Source organism: Schistocerca nitens, chromosome 1 (genome assembly GCF_023898315.1).
Source record: "Schistocerca nitens isolate TAMUIC-IGC-003100 chromosome 1, iqSchNite1.1, whole genome shotgun sequence".
Lineage (NCBI taxonomy): Eukaryota > Metazoa > Arthropoda > Insecta > Orthoptera > Acrididae > Schistocerca > Schistocerca nitens.
Genome location: NC_064614.1, coordinates 236,950,249 through 236,972,469, shown reverse-complemented (window position 1 = coordinate 236,972,469; position 22,221 = coordinate 236,950,249). Strand labels below are relative to the sequence as shown.

Genomic DNA, 22,221 nt, shown 5'->3' with positions numbered 1-22,221 from the left:
CGTGAAAGGCTGTAACATTACCAGGGAAACACCCCGTGTATAATTTTTGATACTCCTTCACTGATAAACTTCTGCACGTCGCTATGTACGGTGTGTAACAGGTACAAGTGCAGATTTTTTAAATATGTGGCACCTTCATATGGACATACATCAGAGTGTTGGTTATTTTTTCTCTGTGTAAAACCGTGTTCCCACAAATACATCACAAACTTCACGACGTAACGTTTTCTGCATGCCCGTACCTGAGCCGCAAAGTTAACGACGTCCGGAAGTACAGACTATCCATTTTGCATCCACGTGTTCACACTTTAATATCTAACTTGTTGCAACATGTACTTGTAGATACTATCCAACCTATAAAACATATACGTCTTGTAATAGCTATAATTGTTAGTTCACAAATTACGTAAATACTGATGTAATGTTGATCAGTACACCGTCTCAGTCACTAATAGGAATATCTCCACTTATACGCGTTTCACACTGTATGCCTGGTGCCTGCATCTACCTGGCACATTCCATTCCACAAGTTAAATTCGAGGTATGCGTAGCTGGTAGCGGATAGATGCTTAAACACTGATCTACTAAATCTAGAATTCTTACAACCAGTTTCTCCGGGTCATATTTCGGAAAAAAAAAATGTTGATGGTAACTGTACCTTCCGACCACGCTCAACGACGACAGTACTGTGTGTCACAGGAATGCGTAGGAATGCAAAAACCACTTTTTGCTGCTCATTTGTTCTACAAGCTCTGCTGCGGAAATTTGTTTCTCCCGAAATTCCCGATTGAAATCTCAACCAGAGCGACTCAATCCAGGTGTATGCACCCAAGAAGACGTGTAGATAACACAGTTCACTCAGCTGTTCTTATAAGCGGAAGTTTGTCACGTACTGAGCAGTTAGTGACATTTAGCCGTTGGTTGGAACTTTCATTCCACGATAATGCTCACAAGTTTGACGTTGCCGCTGTTTATTCGTAGTGTAAATTGTGTGAATCCATGTTTCGTCTAAATAAAACACGATTTTTGGATTGTGTTCCTCTTTACATACAATCTTAAATATTTTTATCGTGCAGACATTATCATTATTATTTTTATATTCTTGTTTGAATCTCCGTTTTTCACATTTCAATATCACACTGAAAACAGAAAAGTTTATCAAACGCATTCGAATAATACTGTCAGACGTATTTTGTACTGTCTGAAACAAGTCGTCTTCCAAGCACGAATCAAAACGTAGCAGTTTGTGTCTCATGGTTTGCTCTTCGCCGGCCTCTGCATTCATGTGGCTGGGGTCGATGTAGCCACATCTCTCTTGTCTAGCTTTGAAGCTATTCAATGAAGTCCTCAGTCTGCCTAAAAATCCAGTTTTACAGCGAGGTGTCCCTGGGAAGCATATTATTCTAGTGGCGCTCGGAGGAAGCTTTCTCTAAACTTGAGTATCTGAAGATAGTGTTCGTACAGTTGGTGGACCTCCTTAACAGCCCAATCTCACCCTCACCTTAACCGACGCTGTTTCCCTACGAGAAAACTGAAAACTTTGTGGTATTCCTTCAAGCTGGTGTAGACTGTCAACCGTAGTAGCCTTTAAGCAACCTACCAGCAATCTAAAGGTCTCGTTAAGGGCTGTGTCCAAATGTTTGGCATGGGATGAAGAGTACAAAACTGATCATGTATTAATAGGAAAGAGCAGCGGAGGGCTTTTGTTGGTATACGTGTATTTCTGTGTGAAGTCTTCAAATTCGTAATTGATGCAGTGCCTTATAAAAGTGGGAGCCCTGTCAAGTGTATCTCCCAATCAGCGGTCTGCAGTCCGACACTTGTCCTATTTACTCCCAGCTTAACATGTTCTTCCTTATGAAAAGCTGACAACTGGGTATTTACGTGATTGTCAGCGGAATATTACTGTAAGAGCTTGACAGGCGTTCAAGGGCAGTGGACCGATTTCCGTCTAGTGTGTCATACTCTGCGCTCTGCTTGGTCACATGATCTTTCTTTTAATGTACCGACTTTTAAAAATTCGGCAGCGGCCTTGCCGCAGTGGATACACCGGTTCCCGTCAGATCACCGAAGTTAAGCGCTGTCGGGCGTGGTCAGCACTTGGATGGGTGACCATCCGGGCCGCCATGCGCTGTTGCCATTTTTCGGGGTGCACTCAGCCTCGTGATGACAATTGAGGAGCTACACGACCGAACAGTAGCGGCTCCGGTCAATGAAAACCATCATAACGACCGGGAGAGCGGTGTGCTGACCACACGCCCCTCCTATCCGCATCTTCAGCTGGGGATGATACGGCGGTGTGATGGTCCCGATGGGCCACTTGTGGCCTGAAAACGCAGTGCTTTATTTAAAAATTAATCCCCTGTGTACTGTATTTGATCTCATTGTTTCTCCTCTAACCTAGGACAAAAGCTTTGTGAAGTTTTCGCCGTTGTTATTTCCTTATGTACTGTAGTGTATCAGACAAATTTGTGTTCAATAGACTGAATTTTTGCATGTCTTAAATAGAATAGTTATCGTAAGCACTTTCTTCGTCTTCCTTGTTCAGAAACACGAACCACATTCAATTCGGCATTTTCTTCTTCTTTATGTTTGTTTACACATCACTGCTCACTGGCTTCCTCATACCCCAACATTTTGCAAGAACGTTCTCTTGTCTTGGTTGTCACAATTCGCCAGTTCACCTTCCCGTTCCCATTAACTTAAACGACGCCAACAGCAATTCGTTGTGCCAGCCTGCGAAGCGAAGCAATAACGCAAACTACTTTCAACTAGAAGGTTACTGTGTAACACCGAACAAAGTCAATTTCCAATGAATAATGTAATCTGGTGACTTGTCGGCTAATAAATGGACTTTGAATGAGAATGCTGATGCTCCAATGTAAACTTTGCAGGCAACAATTGCACACTGTGTCTGCCAGTCAGCAACAGCTGAAAATAGATGATGTTAAAAAATGGCTCTGGGCACTGTGGGACTTAACATCTATGGTCATCAGTCCCCTAGAACTTAGAACTACTTAAACCTAACTAACCTAAGGACAGCACACAACACCCAGCCATCACGAGGCAGAAAAAATCCCTGACCCCGCCGGGAATCGAACCCGGGAACCCGGGCGTGGGAAGCGAGAACGCTACCGCACGACCACGAGATGCGGGCAGATGATGTTATTTCCATGGAAATTGTCTCATACGATTCACCGAGTTCCGCATCGGCTCCGGTTGCCACGTGAAACAAGCATAGCTCAGAAGAGGAAAAGTAGTGATTTTACTGTCACCTACGCTAAATTAGCGGCTGTGTTGAGAGGAGAGCGGGCTCATACCTAGAAAACGTTAGTTAGGAGTAAGAGAAAGTTGCAAAAAGACAATATTTGTACAAAGCAGACTCTCTTCGTATTCAAGAGAGAAAAAAATCTTGAATGGAAAATAGGGTAAAAAATTAATTATATTTCAATTAATGCGCTTAAAATGCTACGTAACTGTCGGTATGCGAAGTGGAATACAGCCACATTTTTTGTATTCCATGTTTGATCTGTTGGAAATAAAAATCGGGGCGTAGCAGTAAGAAAGCAGGATAGCTACTTTAGCTTACCATAATTTAATTTCGAGTTACCGTTTCACATGTGGTTTATTGGCGTAAACAGAAATTATTTGGAAATTTGTGGTAAGTTCCTAAGGGACCAAACTGCTAAGGTCCTTAGGCTTACACACTACTTAATCTAATTAAAGTAACTTACGCTAAGGACAACATACACACCCATGCCCGAGGGAGGACTCTAACCTCCGACGGGTCTAGCTGCGCGAACCGTGGCAAGGCACCTCAGACCGGCACCTCATCTGAACACACAAGTCGCCTAATTCCCGTAAATTCCGGGGAGGGGGGCGATGAACTCTGATGTCACGTCCAATCACATCCCAGTTGTGTTCTACCAGGTGCAGATCTGGTGAGTTTTGGGGCCAGCACAGCAACTGGAATTCGCCACTGTGTTCGTCGAACTGCTCTATAACATTCCTAGCCTTGTGACATGAAGCACTATCTTTTTGAAAAATGCCACTCCCGTCGAGGAAAATGATTGTCATGAAGGGGTGTATGTGGTTCGCAACCTATGTACGATACTCCTTGGCCGTCATGGTGCCAAAATGGAGCCGCCGTCAGCTTGTCTTCGTGCCGCAGTACTGGGGTCAAGGAGCTGTTACCCTGGAAGACGCCAGATTCGCGCCCTCCCATCGGCATGATGAAGAAGGTACTGCCATGCGACTCTCTGCCACTACGCCAATGCCCAGCGCCGATGGTCACGTGGCCATTTCAGTCGTAGTTGCCGATGTCGTGGTGTTAACACTGGTACATGCATGGTGTGACCCGAAAAGTTAAGGGAAGGCAGGATTCGGTTACGATTGTGGACAGGGTCATAATCAGTTACTGTTCTTCCCCTTTTACAGTTACACACATTTATTTTTAAAACAGTAATTCCAGACTCAACACTAAATAAAAAAACCATGCGTTATTAATGAAGGAATAAACAACTGTGTAAATAATAGTGTTTTCAGTGCGTTTCAATTTAGTAAATCACCATAAAATACAGATACAGATAATCCTAAAAAAAAAAGCCACTATGATCACGGCTGAAGACCTTACACGCCGAGAATGGCAATAAATTAAGGATGTTTGAGAACTCGCTGCAATTACAACTTACAGGTATTGAAATATTGAAAAGTGGCCACAAGCACAACAGAAGGTATCAGACTCCAGGAATGGCACTACATAAGGTTTTAAGGCTTACTGCCAAAATAAAAATATCGATTTATTTTTTTCTAAGCAAATGACCACAATCACGGCTGAAGGCCTTACACGCCAGGAACGGCAATTATATAAAAAATTTAGAAACCTGCTGTAAAACAGCAAATACAAGCAAAGGTTAATTAAAAGAAACAAGCAACTGACCACCAATCGGGTGAAATGAGATGATGGTAACCTTGTGACACAATTCTTACACTGCTAGATTTATTCCAGAAGGCTACCGGAACTATTAACTAGACATATATAAACTTTCATGTAAACATTACAAGGTATGGTAATAAATAATGCAATAATAAAACACAATGACCAATCACAGACGGTGCTCCAGGAATCGACCTCTGAGAAGGTCTGGCAACAAACACTTTCGCGAGCGATGAGATAAGAAGCCAAGAGTTGCATTCACTTCACAAGATGTTAACTCAGACTAGTGGCAGTCTAACGAATGACTAAAGACAATCTTGCTGAAGCTACCTGACGTCCAATAAACCAAATGCTAGAATGGAACAATACGCCAAAGCCGGAACCGGCGGGCTGCGTTACGCCCACAGAAAACTGTGCTTAGAGCGCCCGGAACTAGAAAGGAATCACTGCCACCACAGTAGAAGAATCACCAACCGGTCTACACTTGATAAAGATGTCAAAACTACACGCCTTACCGGACAGCAGCGGCAAGGCGAGTAAACGTACACTGCCGTTTCATACACTAACGCCCAGGGCAGGTCACTGGGGCGTTCGCGGTCACCCAGGCAAGGAAAATTACCGCTGGTCGAACTTAACAAATTGTAACAAGCTGAACGCAGTAAATAGTTATAAGAAGTCGTGGAAAGCTAATCAGATCCCTTTTCCCCAAGCACTCCACTCGCTGCTCTTCGCCTCAGCGACACTATGAGCAGTATGAGCAGCAACACGAACCAAGTCACTGGAGAATCGCGAGATATCACATTGGTGGAGGTTTCTCTACTTGACTTGAAATGCACTCATCTTAAAGCCTGTAGGATCTGGTTTACAACGAGGTCGTGCACCCTCGATACCACAGACCTTCCATCTGGCAGCCCATGCGCGCCGCCAGCTGTCCCGGCGTGTTCTCGCACTGCACGGACCTGACTCCTCCTCAGTCCCCAACTGAACTGCCACACTCACACGACACGGAAAAACGACGACGTCGCCCCAAAGATAGGGGAACAGTTACTACATATCGATATCCGCCGCTGCTGCCACTAGCGGACAGGCAACGCTTGCGAAACGAGTGGCGCCAGTCAAGACGAGAAGAAGACAAACAACCGCAACCATGCCAACTAAAGGATACGGTCTGTCCTCCCACATAGGGCGGAAACCAACAGCACGGTTCACATGGGTCGTCGGTCGCGGAGGCCCATCGTTAAGAGTGTTCAGACGCACTTGGTCTCTGCCCAGCATTAAAGCCCGATGTTAGTTCCTCCACAGTTCGCTGCCTGTCCTGTTTTACCAGTCTGCCCGGCCTACGACGTCCGACAACTGTAATGAGAGGTGGCCGCCCAACCCCACGACGGCTGGACGTGGTTTCACCTTGATTTCGTCTCATGTTGAAGTCACTGACCACAGCAGTCCTCTAACGTTCCGAAATGCTTGTGCCGAGCCTCCGGGCCATCATAATCTGCCCTCGGTCAAACTCAGATTGGCGTCTTTCCCATCCTACACCCAGACAGCACGCTGACTCATACAACATTCACCGAGCGTGTGTCTAAATAGCAGTCATTCCCCGCCAGGTGACGCTGCTATCGCCTGGACGGGTTTATATTAATGATCGGTGGTCATAACGTTCTGGCTGATCAGTGTACATCGACGAACTGCTTTAAAATGACATTTTTTTTTTCTTTTTTGAGTCATCAGTCTTCTAACTGGTTTGATGCGACCCGCTACGACTTCCCCTCGTGTGCCAACATCTTCATGTCCGAGTAGAACTTACAACCTACGTCCTGAATTATTTGCTGGATGTATTACAATCTCCGTCTGCCTTTAGTTTTTGCCCTCTACAGCTACCTCTAGCACCCTAGAAGTCATTCTCTGACGATTTGACAGATGTCCTATCATGCTGTCCCTTATCCTTGTCAGCGTTTACCACATACACCATTCGATTCGGCGCAGAACCTCCTCGTTCCTTACGTTATCAGCCCACCTAATTTTGAACATTGTCTCTAGCGCCACATCTCAAATGCTTCGATTCTGTTTTGTTCTGGTTTTCCTGCAGGAGTTCCACTGACAAACAATGTTATCCTCCAGACGACGTACATTCTCAAAAGTGTCTTCCACAAATGAAGGCCTATGTTTGATAGTAGTAGACTTCTCTTGGACAGGAATGGCCTTTTTGCCAGTGCTACTCTGCTTTTGATGTCCGTGCTCCGTCCGACATTGGTCATTTTACTGCCCAGGTAGCAGAATTCCATAATTTCAGCCATTTCATGACCATCAATCCTGATTTTAAGTTACTCGCTGTTCTGCTACTTCTCATTACTTTCGCCTCTCTCCGATTTACTCTCAACACATATTGTGTACTCGTTGGACTGTTCATTCCACTCTGCAGATCACGTAATTTTTTTTTTCACTTTCGCTCAGGATAGCAATGTCGTCAGCGAATCATATCATTGATTTCCTTTCACCTTGAATTTTAGTTCTACCCTTGAACCTTCTTCTAGGTACAAATTGAACAGTAGGGGCGAAAGGCAACATCCCTGCCTTACAACCTATTTAATGTGAGCACTTCATTCTTGTTCAAATGTGTATCAATTCCTAAGGGACGAAACTGCGGAGGACATCGGTCCCTAGACTTACACACTACTTAAACTAACTTATGCTATGAACAACACACACACACACACACACACACACTCATGCCCGAGGGAGGACTCGAACCTCCGGCGGGAGGGGCCGCGCAGTCCGTGACATGGCGCCTCAAACCGCACGATCACTCCGCGCGGCTCATTCTTGGTCGTCCACTCTTGTTATTCCCTCTTGGCTCTTGTACATATTGTATAATATCCATCTCTCCCTCTATAGCTTACTCCTCTTTTTATCAGAATTTCGAACCACTTGGATCATTTTACATTGTCGAACGCTTTTCCCAGGTCGACAAATCCTATAAATGTGTCTTGATTTTTCTTGAGTCTTGCTTCCATTATCAACCGCAACGTCAGAATTGCCTCCTCCAGTATATTATTCTTGTCAGCAGTTTGGATAAATGAGCCGTTAAGCAGATTGTGTGATAATTGTCATATTTGTCTGGTCTTGCAGTCTTCGGAATTGTCTGGATGATATTTTTCCGAAAGTCAAGTAGTATGTCGCTAGAATTATGCGTTCTACACACCAACGTGAATAGTCGTTTTGTTGCCACTTTCCCTAATGATTTTAGAAATTCTGATGGAATGTTATCTATCCCTTCTGCCTTATTTGTATCTATCCCTTCTGCCTTATTTGATCGTAAGTACTCCAAATCTCTTAAATTCTGATTCTAATACTGGACCCCCTTACTCGACTCCTGTTTCTTCTATCACATCAGACAAATCTTCCCACTCATCGAGGCCTTCAGTGTATTCTTTCCACCTATCCGCTCTCTCCTCTGCATTTAACAGTGGAATTCCCGTTGCTCTCATGAAGTTACCACCCTTGCTTTTAATTTTACGGAAGGTTGTTTTGACTTTGCTATATGCTGAATCAGACCTTCCGATAATCATTTCTTTTTCGATTTTTTCCGATTTCTTCACATTTTTCACGCCACCATTTCGTCTTAGCTTCCCTGCACTTCCTATGTATTACATTCCTCATTATTGCACGCAATAAGCTTTCTGATTTTAATTTTGATGCTTGCACGTTATGTGCTCGCTTGCTGATAGGCTATATCCGCCGTTTTATAATAGGATAATTGTACAGTAGGTCGACAGCTGTAAATACAATTTCAGGCTGTCCGTTGTAAAACAATACTCTTTGTAGGTCAGTAAGCCAAACGTACAATGATGATGATGATGATGATGATGATGATGATGATGATGATGTTTGGTTTGTAGGGCGCTCAACGGCGCGGTTATCAGCGCCCGTACAAGTCCCCCATGTATGCTCAGTCCAGTCTCGCCACGTTCATGAATGATGAGGACAACACAAATACCCAGTCATCTCGAGGCAGGTGAAAACAAACGTACAATGATGGTAACAAGTTGGTGGATAAGTTCGTAGCGTTTTTGCTTTGCAAGTTGGCATTCCGGTTGCTACGGGTTTATTAGTCGATTGTCATTTTTTATTTATAGTCCACTGTCGCTATTTGAGTTCACATGTGCACCAACCTGATACCACCACTATATGTTACTGAAATACAAAAAGTATTATTTTACATCGAACAGACAAACTATAATTACAGCGCCGGCCTTGGTAGCCGATCGGTTCTAGGCGCTTCAGTTTGGAACCGCGCGACCACTACGGTCGCAGGTTCGAATTCTGCCTCGGGCATGGATGTGTGTGACGTCCTTAAGTTAGTTAGGTTTAAGTAGTTCTAAGTTCTAGGAGACTGATGACCTCAGATGGTAAGACCCATAGTGCTCAGAGCCATTTGAACCATATAATTACAGCTCCCGATCTATTGTACAATTATCCTATTATAAAACGGCGGATATAGCCTATCAGCAAGCGAGCACCAAAATTGAAATCGGAAAGCTTACTGCGTGTAGTAATGAGGAATATAATAAATAGGAAGTGCAGGGAAGCTAAGACGAAATGGCTGCATGAAAAATGTGAATAAATCGAAAAAAAATGATTGTCGGAAGGACTGAGTGACTCAGCATATAGCAAAGTCAAAACAACCTTCAGTGAAATTAAAAGCAAGAATGGTAACATCATGAGAGCAACGGGAATTCCATTGTTAAATGCAGAGGAGAGAGAGGATAGGTGGAAAGAATACACTGAGAGTTCAAAAATCTCTTGCATGGATACGGCATGCTCTGAGCCAAAATCACGAAAGTCAGCTGCTGGCCATACGTGCAGCTCTGCTTGCTTATCATCAACTGCCTAGTGAACAACACCGACCATTCCTATCCTGTACCGTTTCTGGTGATAAGAAATTCTCTCTCTATGCTAACGCAAGGAAAAGAATGGAATGCTGAGCAGAAACAAACCGGCAACTCCCTGTGCAAAGACTTGCGCGCATCCACAAACAATAATGTTAGGCATCCGGTGGAACAACGTAGGTGTGATTTACTAGGAATTGCTTCCCAGAGTTGTAATATTCACTGCTTACGTTTATTGTGAACAACTGAGACGTATCGCAGACGCAGTCAAAGAGCAACGACCAGGAAGTCATGATACTCCACGCTAACGTTCGCCTGTATTCTGCTAGACTACCAACAAAAACTATACGGCATTTGGCTTGGGAAGTCATTCCGCGCTCACGTTATTCACCTTATCTTGCAGCCCAAGATTTTCACCTTTTCCTCTCCCTACTGAACAACCTACAAGTAACGTCCTTTCCGGATGAAAATGCGCTCTGAACATTGGTCGACGAGATGATTGCCTGAGAACCACGTAATCTATACAGTGGCAGAATCGAAAAGTTACCTCAGAATTTTCAGACTGTTGTAAATAGTGAAGGAGAATATATTATTGAAGACTAAAGCCTGTGTTATGTGTATCTGTTGTGATGGAAAAACGTTACGAATTTAGGCACCAACCTAATATCTCCGTTCCGTTCGTTTGTAGACTACGTTTGAAAATGACCTGTAAAGCAGGTCGATCAGTTGTAGAATTTTGGAACACGTATTATGTTCGAGTATAATGACTTTTCTGGAGACTAGAAATCTACTCTGTAGGAATCAGCATGGGTTTCGAAAAAGACGGTCGTGTGAAACCCTGCTCGCGCTATTCGTCCACGAGACTCAGAGGGCCATAGACACGGGTTCACAGGTAGATGCCGTGTTTCTTGACTTCCGCAAGGCGTTCGATACAGTTCCCCACAGTCGTTTAATGAACAAAGTAAGAGCATATGGACTATCAGACCAATTGTGTGATTGGATTGAAGAGTTCCTAGATAACAGAACGCAGCATGTCATTCTCAATGGAGAGAAGCCTTCCGAAGTGAGAGTGATTTCAGGTGTGCCGCAGGGGAGTGTCATAGGACTGTTGCTATTCACAATATACGACATAAATGACCTTTTGGATGACATCGAAAGTTCACTGAGGCTTTTTGCAGATGATACTGTGGTGTATCGAGAGGTTGTAATAATGGAAAATTGTACTGAAATGCAGGAGGATCTGCAGCGAATTGACGCATGGTGCAGGGAATGGCAATTGAATCTCAATGTAGACAAGTGTAATGCGCTGCAAATACATAGAAAGATAGATCCCTTATCATTTAGCTATAAAATAGCAGGTCAGCAACTGGAAGCAGTTAATTCCATTAATTATCTGGGAGTACGCATTAGGAGTGATTTAAAATGGAATGATCATATAAAGTTGATCGTCGTTAAAGCAGATGCCAGACTGAGATTCATTGGAAGAATCCTAAGGAAATGCAATCCGAAGACAAAGGAAGTAGGTTACAGTACGCTTGTTCGCCCACTGCTTGAATACTGCTCAGCAGTGTGGGATCCGGACCAGATAGGGTTGATAGAAGAGACAGAGAAGATCCAACGGAGAGCAACGCGCTTCGTTACAGTATTATTTAGTAATCGCAAAAGCCTTACGGAGATGATAGATAAACTCCAGTGGAAGACTCTGCAGGAGAGACGCTCAGTAGCTCGGTACGGGCTTTTGTTGAAGTTTCGAGAACATACCTTCATCGAAGAGTCAAGCAGTATATTGCTCCCTCCTACGTATATCTCGCGAAGAGACCATGAGGATAAAATCAGAGAGATTAGAGCCCACACAGAAGCATACCGACAATCCTTCTTTCCACGAACAATACGAGACTGGAATAGAAGGGAGAACCGATAGAGGTACTGAGGGTACCCTCCGCCACACACCGTCAGATGGCTTGCGGAGTATGGAAAAAAAATTGGCCAATGGTGCAAGAGGTATTTTTTATTTTATTTTACACGTCTAGTTCCGTAGGATCAAATTGAGTAACAAACCTCCAAGGTCATGGAACTTGGCAGCACATGAAATTACAGCATAAACTTAACAACAGGTAAAATAAAATGTCCATGAACCCAAAAAAAAGACATGCCATAAGTTTATGTAAACGCAATCAACAATATAACACAGGAATAAGCTTAGTTTTTCAAGGAACTCCTCAACAGAATAGGAATGACCGATGAGGAAATTCTTCAGTTTAGATTTGTAGGCGCGTGTATCACTGCTTTGATCTTTGCTTCCTGAAAATGGATGGAGCATTATACGGTACACCTTTCTGCGCAAGACTCAAGTAAGTGCGGTCCAAATGCAGATTCGATTTCTGCCTAGCACTAACTGAGTGAAAGCTGCTAGTTCTTTGGGATTAGCTAATATTGTTAACAAGAAACGACAGTAAAGAATACATATATTAAGAGACCAATGTCAGAATACCCAGACCAATGAACAGAGGTCGACAAGAAATTCGCGAACTTACACCACTTATTGCCCGAACCACTCGTTTCTGAGCCAAAAATATCATTTGAAAATGGGAAGAGTTACTCCAAAATATAATACCATACGTCATAGGCGAATGAAGATTACTGTCGAGCTTCACTAATCATATGCCTTTCTGTGAAACTAAAATGTCGGGGTTTGTTGAATTGTGTATTAGAAACTGTAAAAACTGATTCTTACTGTGATTCAGTGTTCGTTTTTTTTTCTATAAGCCATGAAGTTATGTCATTAATTGCACTATTTGAAACAGTGCCAACAGTAGCAAACTGTATGTTTGTCAAAAACAGTCGAATTGGGAAATCTTCAAGATTTCTTTCACGAATATTGGGCTATTTTCGCCCACACGAAAAAAATGGACAGTTTCGTCAGTCGCAGATTTTGTGTACTCTTTCTCGTGCTGACTGTTAAAACGGACACGAAAAGATCGTCTATATTGTTTCCACGTCCATCATATTGTCCGCCGCTGGTCGTTCTGCACTGGAGAATCGGAAATTTCGCGACCCGCTGCCTCTATTGCCGTAGCATGGATGGCTGATTTATTGACTGTTACGCTGCAGGAAAGTTACTTTGCATATGAAGTATGCTTTGATGACGGAACAGACCACTCGGCAATTTTGTGCTCCATTTCTTCAGCCAATTACTAGTGCCCTGACCCGACAAAGCTGTTAAATTGTCCGTACGGAGACGGGCGTCTTTCTGGACTCTATCCAGCCTTTGACAAGCCTGGTGAAGTATGTTGTTATTTTCCGCAGATTAGAACAGTCACTGTAATTGGAGTGAAAACTGTCATTTATTCTACGTACAGGAATATTTTTTGCTCTGTTATCTGCCACAGAATTACACGGTTTTTCTGAAAGACATTTCGCACACTCTTAACGAAACACCTCTGTGATCTCCAAAAAACTGTTTCAGGTATTCTTCATTGTGCTTAATGAATACGTGATCATATTGTATTAATGGTTTGAAGACTACCACAAATCTCTTGTGCCCTGCTTGGACTGATACTCTTTAAAATTTTTTGCGCGTTCGATTTTAAGTACACAATTTCACACATTGTTTCGCAAAACTATTTCTTTTTCGTTTATTGATGTACATATGGTCATAGAAGGGTCGACGGTGTTTTTCAGAACGAAGGAACTTGTGAATCAAGTTTTCCTCTTCGTAATACAAGTTTGAATCAATAACTTTCCTCTGTAGATTTGCTGCATTAAATAGAATTTTTTTCTGATATAACTGAGTCAACAATATGGGATTGTGTGTCCACCTCGATGCAAAACACTTTCGTTATGTATTTATTTATTTATTTATTCCAAGAATAGTTTCAGCGACAAATACCACCGTCGTCAGTGGGTTCTTTGATTCTAAAACATGCAAAAATAACTTACTTACAAAACATTGTAAACATTATTATATGTGTACTATTTGGTTCCATATAATGTTTTCCGTGAACGATTTCGTAATACCTTATTTAATGTACGCCACAGAATGGTTTTACGATTCTTTTATATTTTCTATGTTTTTTGTGGCCGTTTTTTCTCAGCATGTGTCTGCTACTGTTAGTAAACAAATAAAAGAATGTGAATTTATGAATGCCAGCGTTATTCAATCGGGATTGCGGTAGTGTTGCGGATTCAGTTTCGATGTATAGTAGGTTGTTACGTAGTTTGTCATGTACTCACGTTCGTTGGACGGCTTGCAGATACTTTAAGACACACAAAATCATAACTTTCGCACCTTGTTCGTAACCCAAAACATAACACCATCTTGCTGTTCGCGCGTGTCGCGATAAATGTGTCGCATATTGCGAGAAGGTTATGAAAATTATAGCGGGAGTTTGACGACTTTTGTTCCTTATTTATGTGTGTGCGTGTTGCAACAACGCACTCTTTACCGCCGTAAAAGAACGGACACAGTCTTATCACACACAGTGACATAAATAAGGAACAGAAGTCGTCAGAAAAGCCGCTACAAGTTTCATAACCTTGTCGCAATATGTGATACATTTATCGCGACACATGTGAGCAGCAAGACTGCTTAATGTTCTGGATAACGAACAAGGTGCGAAAGTTATTTTTTTCTGTGTCTAAAAGTATCTGCAAGCCGTCCAACATACTTGAGTACATAACTAACTACGTAACCACCTCGTACACATCGAAACTGTATCCACAACACTACCCCATTCCCAACTGTGTAACGCTGACATACGTAAGTTCATGTTTTTGTGTTTGTTTACTAACAGCCACTCAAACAATTACAGATGATATGTTGTATGCCGGGACCAAAAAAAAGTGACGTCTTGTAAAAAAGGTATTATGAAATTGTTCACGGAAAACCATATTTGGAACCAACGATACACATGTAATAATGTTTTATAGGTATGTTATTTCTGCATGTTTTAGAACCAAAGAACACACTAGTGATACCCGTCGCTGAAAATATTTTGGGAATAAATAAATAAATAAGCAAATAACAGAAGTGTTTTGCTTCAAAGCTGACAGACACTTCCATATTGTTGCTTTTGTATGCAAACACGGACCAGTGGAAGAGTTTCAAGATAAAAATATTGCTATTGCTTGATTTGAAGCTTAAGTTATTTTACAACACAATTAGCTTCGACATTTTTCGTAAAAATACTTTTTCTGGTAATATTATCCCAGCAGATTCTTGTTATCCCCAGTCTCACAAAATTGCCTTCTTTCACTCTGGGGTTCATCGTGCCGTGAACACACCTTTAGAACAGGATTGTTTAGGAAAAGATATATCTTTAGTAAAATCCATAGCTACTAACAATGAATACGACCCTATGTTAATTGACCAAATTGTTAGGAAAAAAACAGCTGTAAAATGTTCAACCATAAGAGATAACAGGGCGATAAAGAGTGAGGGTAATAACTTTATTTCTATTCCATTTTTGGGGATCGTATCATATGGGAAAATGAGACTTCTACAGAAGCAATACGATTACAGAGTTGCCTTTTCCGTAAACAATAGCTTAATACAAAGAGTGATACATACTGTTGGGGCACGGGAAGAACTTAGCATTAAATCCAGAGTTTACAAAATTACTTATGGCGACTGCCCCAACTATTACGTTGGACAGACAGGTTGACCCATAGAAGTAAGATATAAAGAACACACGGAAGGTAAAAATGAAGAAAACGTGTACACTTCCACGTTTGCTGAACATCTATTGCTCTCGCAACATACGCCACGAAAAGTGGATGACATGGAATTGTTGACTGTGCGAAAAACATGGTGTGGCCTGATGAATCCCTGACACTTTTAACGTTTGTCCTTAACATTTATAGTGATCGAGAACGCCATTTTCAAAGACAACTGCAAGCGTTTGAGCTGGAAAAGCAAGTTTCTTGGGATAACAGGAATTCTAGGTCTCAATACTGTCTCTCCTTTGGCCCTGCCGATGATGACGGTGGCCCGCATAACCTGGTGCCGTCACACTGTGATGCATAACCTACTGCCGTCACACAGTCTTGGTGCAACGAGGCAAATTGAAATGCTAAGAGAAAAAATAAGTCAGTATTCAAGAATTACGATAATATCACAATCCAATGCACCTCCAAAACATTCTATGTGCTGCGAAATATTTTCATGCGCATACGTTACATTGTTGTAGAGCTTAGTGATGGTTTTATTCCATAGGAATGCTTCTGCTGTCCTATTGTGGGGCGGCGGAAATGAGATTTTGGCTGTTTGTAGTTGTTGTAAAATTGCTGCATTAATGTTTGCTTGCGGTCAATTTCTAGCTTTTAGAATATTGTTAATGCTGTCTTTCGCCGTTCTCAACACTGGCTCTCCATTTAACGTTCTTGACTCCCAGAAAGCGATTTGACAAAACCTGAAGCCTGTAAATAGAGTTCCTAGTGCCCACTTTGAGAAATATTATTATAGCTGCAGCTTATAGCTCTGAGGAACTAGGAGATTGTCCGGGATTTCTAATCAAAAACAATATTCCAAAATATTTGGGTATGTTCTCCAAATCACAAATACACACACGAGTATCCCTACAACCTAACTAACAGAACAGTTCAGAGTCTATTGCGCTGATGCAACTATAAATGTCCGAATTAAATATTGAAATGAATGCTCGCCATAATTTGATGAAAGTATTTCATCAAACGCCACGCTAAATAATTGGTAGAATGTCTGTCCCGCGACGGCACGTGAAAATACGACAATACGCAAACTGAAGCTAGGTAATGAAAGTCACTTGAAATGATTTCATGTTTCCGCGCATCTCTAGTAACTGAATACGGCACCCGAGGCTGTTAGTAGCAGTGATACCGGCGCGGCGCGTCTGCCGACACAGATGGCGTGTCATTCAGCGTCTGGAGAGAACTGGGGCCTTGGCTTCCTCGCACAGTGCTCTTATATATAAAGCCGGGGTGCGGACCGCTGAGAAAACGCTCGATCAAATCGGCTGTCTCGACTAGCCGCTGTGCTAGTAACGCACCACTTCAAGTTGCATAATAAATTTTAGCTTCTCTTGCTGAAGGCCGATGAAGCTCCTAATTTAACTGTGCATTCAGCACGCAAGGAAGTATTGATAATAAATTTTTGACGTGGCTAACTTTAATAACTTAGGCGAGAGAATTAATTTAATTGCACTGCACGCAGCAGATGGGCTCTGAACTGTCCCTTCTGAGATCCGCTATTGCTATAATTTAATAGATATTTGAAAGAAACTTTTTACAGCTTCATCATCATAGCGGACCTCCAACCTATTAAAATCTAAACATCCTATTATGATTTATAAGCTTACTTAATCTATCTTGCTTCCTCTAGTTTTGAGATGAAAACCACAAAATCATGAATTTACACTAAAATCTTAATTTGTGAAATCCAAAGTACTATTTTTATTAAATCATTATGAAAGCTGAATCTAAATACAAATTTTGCAGTCTCTAGCTCTTTTCTGTGCCGCCAATTATTTTTATAGAAAAACGTCCAAATAAAGGAAACGGCTGAAGTTATCAAGCTGATATTTAACACACATTAGTTTATCATTATTCCAGACATACTAGGAAAGTTTTATGTCATTTGCTTGATTTTTAAGGTATTGCGCAACATCTATGACGTCAGAGCTAGCAGACTGACTAACACACAATGGAAACTGATGTGAATTTGCTGCAGCGTGAGTAGGCTGCTTCCCTACATCACCCTCTACTTAAAGTTTTTGTTTATGAATGTTAATGAATGAAAGAAAAAAAAATTTAATTACAAAAAGGGAAGCAAGAGTACAATTTAAACTCCCTATGAAAAATCAAAATTGAATTGCAAACATATATAAATATTAAAAGAAACTGATTTCCTACATTAATCATTTAAATTGCGGGCATTTTCACTGCCTCTTTAGAAATGTCATTACTCAAATTTTAAGCAAAGTCAATGAAATATTTTTGGCATACATATTGCCTTAGACTAACAAACACATAGAAATTGAAAAACTGTGAAAATCTTAGTTACATTAAATACATCAAATACATTTTTACACACACAAATTCAAGGAAGATAACATGATACATAAACAGATGATTATTCCTTATCAGTCTTTCATAAACCTGAAAGAAAAGTTCACAACTAAATTTTTACACACGTGGTTGTAGCCGCTTTGGCTGGCGTCCTACACTTCCATTCACAAGGGTAGAGGAGGGGAAGTTGCTATGGTGTGCGTCCTTCTCGATCTCTCTAAATTACAAGGGGAAAGGGGAGGGGTCACTGTGAGTTGTGTCCAAGTCACTCCACGCTTTCACGCAGCTACCAGGCTGCCATTATCTGGTTTGTCCTGTAGAACAAACAAAAAGAGTGCCTCAGACTCTGTTCACTTAACATCTAAGGGTGGGTCACAATGAAATGGGGATATATACATCTTAGCCTTCAATATGTTGCTGGAACAAAGTTAACAGAATCTTTTTCAATAATACTCTCGAGGTTACTTAATTGTCATAAATTGGTAAACAAATGGCTCAAAACGCCTTCAGTCATGTACTAGAGAAAATTTATGCTCTAAAGGCATATCATCATAATTCATATTCAATCTGAATTTATTATTTCTGGGCCGGAACACTGAACCAATGCTCAGTACATTTCTGATACATTTGTCTTTTATTCACTTAACTGACTCATTTTTGATTACCTTATTCTTAGAGATAGTATGAGTATGATTAGTGGTTGTTCTCAGCTTCTTTATACATGTGAGTAACTTTTGGTAATAGTACTGGTGTGAGTGTTCAAAACACACTACGTTTAGTTGACTACTAAATGCACTTATTGGTCCTCTGCTGTTGTCAATTCCACATCTGAAATTAGGTACTTACTGTGAAGTGTATTTATGCTGAGCTAAAATAATGTTTTACGTCTGTCATTATGTTTTTCAATTATATTGCTAGTGTATGTACTTATTTGACACTCACTCATTAACATTTAAAGCATAGGATAGCACATTTATTTCATATCTCTAGTGTATTGCAGCTGATTAGTTTGCTCACGTGGCAATCCATTTCCACTCGATCGGACGCTGAAACCACAGGTAGTCTCTCTCAGACCTACCACTAAAATGCATCAAATAATTATGGACGAGCGTAATGCTAATTTCCTTAAACCTATAGGACACCATGAGCTTCTCTGTCTCATCTAACATAAAGGTACCTATGGTCGCATTCACGCCTCCAACTCATAACCTCAATACGTGTAGGTGTATCCTTTCACACACTACACCCAAAATAATGGCCAGCTCCAACTTTATAAATACTTCAGGGACGTGTCCTTCACGTCTCAACCACAAACAATGTTCAATTCTATTTCACTGCCATTCCTTGCTACACCAGGTGAGTTTATTCTTACCACTTGTCTGCATATTTTTCGTAACACTAAGCAATCTCTTTAACTATTTCTTAGTTAGCTCTAATGCATACACTAAGTTTCATTACCACTTCAGATCCTACTTGTACATGAATTTGTACTTCCTTTTAAATTACTATTATGGGACCATTTCCAATAAACAACAATTGTACTTACACTATTACCAAGCTTCTATACATAATTGTTACTCAAATACATTTTATTTTATTTACGTCATACTTCTCTATTGTTTGTCACTATTAGGTTTGTCATATCAGGTATTTTGTTTCGCTAATCGGTGGATAGAATGGTTACATAATTCATGGCTTGATAGCCATAACAGAAAATTTTGTTTTAATTTGTTGGAAAGAAGAGGTCTAAATTTTTGTAGATACGAAGGATGAAGAGTGAGTGAGACCTGAAAGGGAAAGAAGATCTCACACAGCTGGGACTGCACAGCTGCCACACTGTGTAGAGGTTATAGAACAACCTCCTCCCTACAGCCTTCATTGGCTGCCTATGAACACGCCACGTCGATCTGAAAATACTTTATGATGCCTTTTTAGAACCTGTCTCAGTTCTTCCTTTTGATCGTCTGAAATTTTATCGATTTCCTGCAATTTAGCTTCTATTTTGTCTAAAATAATTGCTTCTTCTTCTTCTTCTGTGTTTAGCTTACTTGTACTAAGACTAACATCCTCGTCCCAATACCTCCTATTTTTCAGAACTCGTATAGGCAGCTCCCAAGTTTCATCATTAGTTACTTCATGTTTATCACTAAAAGGTACTATAATTATTCCGGTTATTGGCAAGACCATTTTTAACTGGCTTCTTTCAAAGTCAACAACACTCTGATATTTTGACAGGAAATCTATGCCAATTAAAACCTCAATACTGAGATTGTTTACAATTAAACATGGATGATCAATTAAATTATCATTAATGTTAAAGGGCAGTAAAGCTTCTTGCTTTACTGTTTTTGACACCTTGCCAGTAGCACCAATTATTCTTAGTCCTGATACCCTCATTACTGTAAGCTTGTCTTTACCTGGTAATGCATCAAAGAAGGACTGAGATATTGCACTCACCTCACTTCCACTGTCTAAGAGACAACGTACATTGATACCCAATATATTCACTATTATTATAGGGTGGCTTATTCTAGGTTGTACAGGTGGTTTCTCAAATTCATCTAATAATTCCTTTTGGATTTGTCTCCAACTAAAGTGATCAACATCTGTCTTCATTACATTTAGGTCACAGTGTGTAGGGGTTTCCTGAATTACATTTTCAGCTGCCTTTTCCAGTCGGTCCATTAATTTCAAATCGAAACACCGCACGACTTCATTACATTTAGTTTGCTGAACATGACCCAAATTACTGTAGTCTGAGCGATTCTGCGTCTCCAGACCGGGCATAACACTAGTTACAGCTAAACCACTTTCACCATTATCGTCGGTTTCCTTCTCAAGTGACAACTGGTCACAGCTACTGGGTTCATCGACCCTCAACAGCCTACCCTCTACATTCTCACATATCTCCTGTCCTAAATCTATTAGTACATTATCAACATCCTGCACAGGCACTTTAGATAAGAGCACATCATCTTCATCGTAAATATAAGCATGAATTTCTTCTGCTTCTTCACCTGTCAATTCAATATTTTGTAGCTCTTCCCTATCATTACACAGCTGCGCCTTCTCTTTCTCTTCCCATTTAGAAAGCGTCTCTAACACGGTATCTATTAAATACTGTGAGTGATCTAATATTTCTGTCGTATTCTTAGGTGCTACCGACTCTTCATCCACATGTTCAGTTTGAGTATTTTGATCCGTCTTACCAATCATCGTAACTACTGGCTTAGGAAAAGTAACCGCCTGTTAAGCGCCAGTGTCCTCATAGACGGGAACTAGTTTTCCTGCCTCGGCCTACTGCTGTTTCCTTTATTTTCATTATAGTTAACTTGCATAGCATTGCTTTCCGTACTGTGGTTTACATGCATATTTCCTTTTGAAACAAAATTATTATCCCTTGGATGCCATTGTTGATTCTGATAATTATTCCCCCAATTCCTACCTCTCCTAGGCTGGCGAACACCTACTGTTCTAATGTTTACATTGCCATTTTGCTCGTTCCTAAAATTACTATTATTGTTATTGGCATTTCTGTTATTACGTGCTTGCTCCTCATTGGCAGCAACACGTTCTACACGTTCCAAATACTCAATGAAACGATCCAGATTATCTCTAGGGGCAGATATAATTCTAGTTTGCCAATACCATGGCAGTTTGGCTTCAAGACCTAGTATAATCATTTCTGGTTTCAGCTTTTCGTCCAAATGTGACAAACGTGAGATCCATGACCTAGCAAATTCCTTAATTGATTCCTTGCCTGCATTGAAGCGTTTTCCACTCCAAAATTCTCTTAACACTTCATTTTGCTTATGGCTAGACCAATACTCATTAATAAAAGCTGTTTTAAACTCCGCTAATGTTTTACACTTTAACATTACATCAGCTGACCAACGCATGGCATCGCCTGCTAAATGACTTCTAATAAATGAGATTTTCTCTCGTTCAGACCAAGTCGGTGGAATCACATCTTGAAAATCGTTCCAGAAATCTAGCGGGTGGATATTTTTATCTGGATCGAACCGCAAGAACTGCCGACACCCGATAAAAGCGGCGTTTGCAGCTACAACTTGTTGTACACTACCATTACCAGAAGTTACCGAAGCTACTTTACTTTCAATGTTAGCAATGTTAGTACTTATATTTTCTACTTTCCTCTCAACATTATCTACTCTTTGCACAATATGAGTAGTGTCAGTTTTGATTGCATCTACGTCTGCTTGACATATGTTTATTTTTATATTAACATCTTTAAATCTATCGGAGCACAGTTCAGATTCCGCCTCGATCTTTTCTGTTAACTTGTGCTCCAGCTTCGCATCTTCCATTTGGAAGTCTTTGCGAACCTCAGCAACT

The 22,221-nt window shown here is 41.1% G+C and overlaps 1 protein-coding gene and 1 pseudogene across 1 annotated transcript in view; both read left to right on the top strand.

The window, feature by feature from the left end:
* Nucleotides 1-22,221, top strand: part of LOC126246492 (tyrosine kinase receptor Cad96Ca) — a 527,884-nt gene that overhangs the window by 420,955 nt on the left and 84,708 nt on the right. The window lies entirely within an intron of this gene.
* On the top strand, nt 2,023-2,140 carry LOC126206562 (5S ribosomal RNA; annotated as a pseudogene).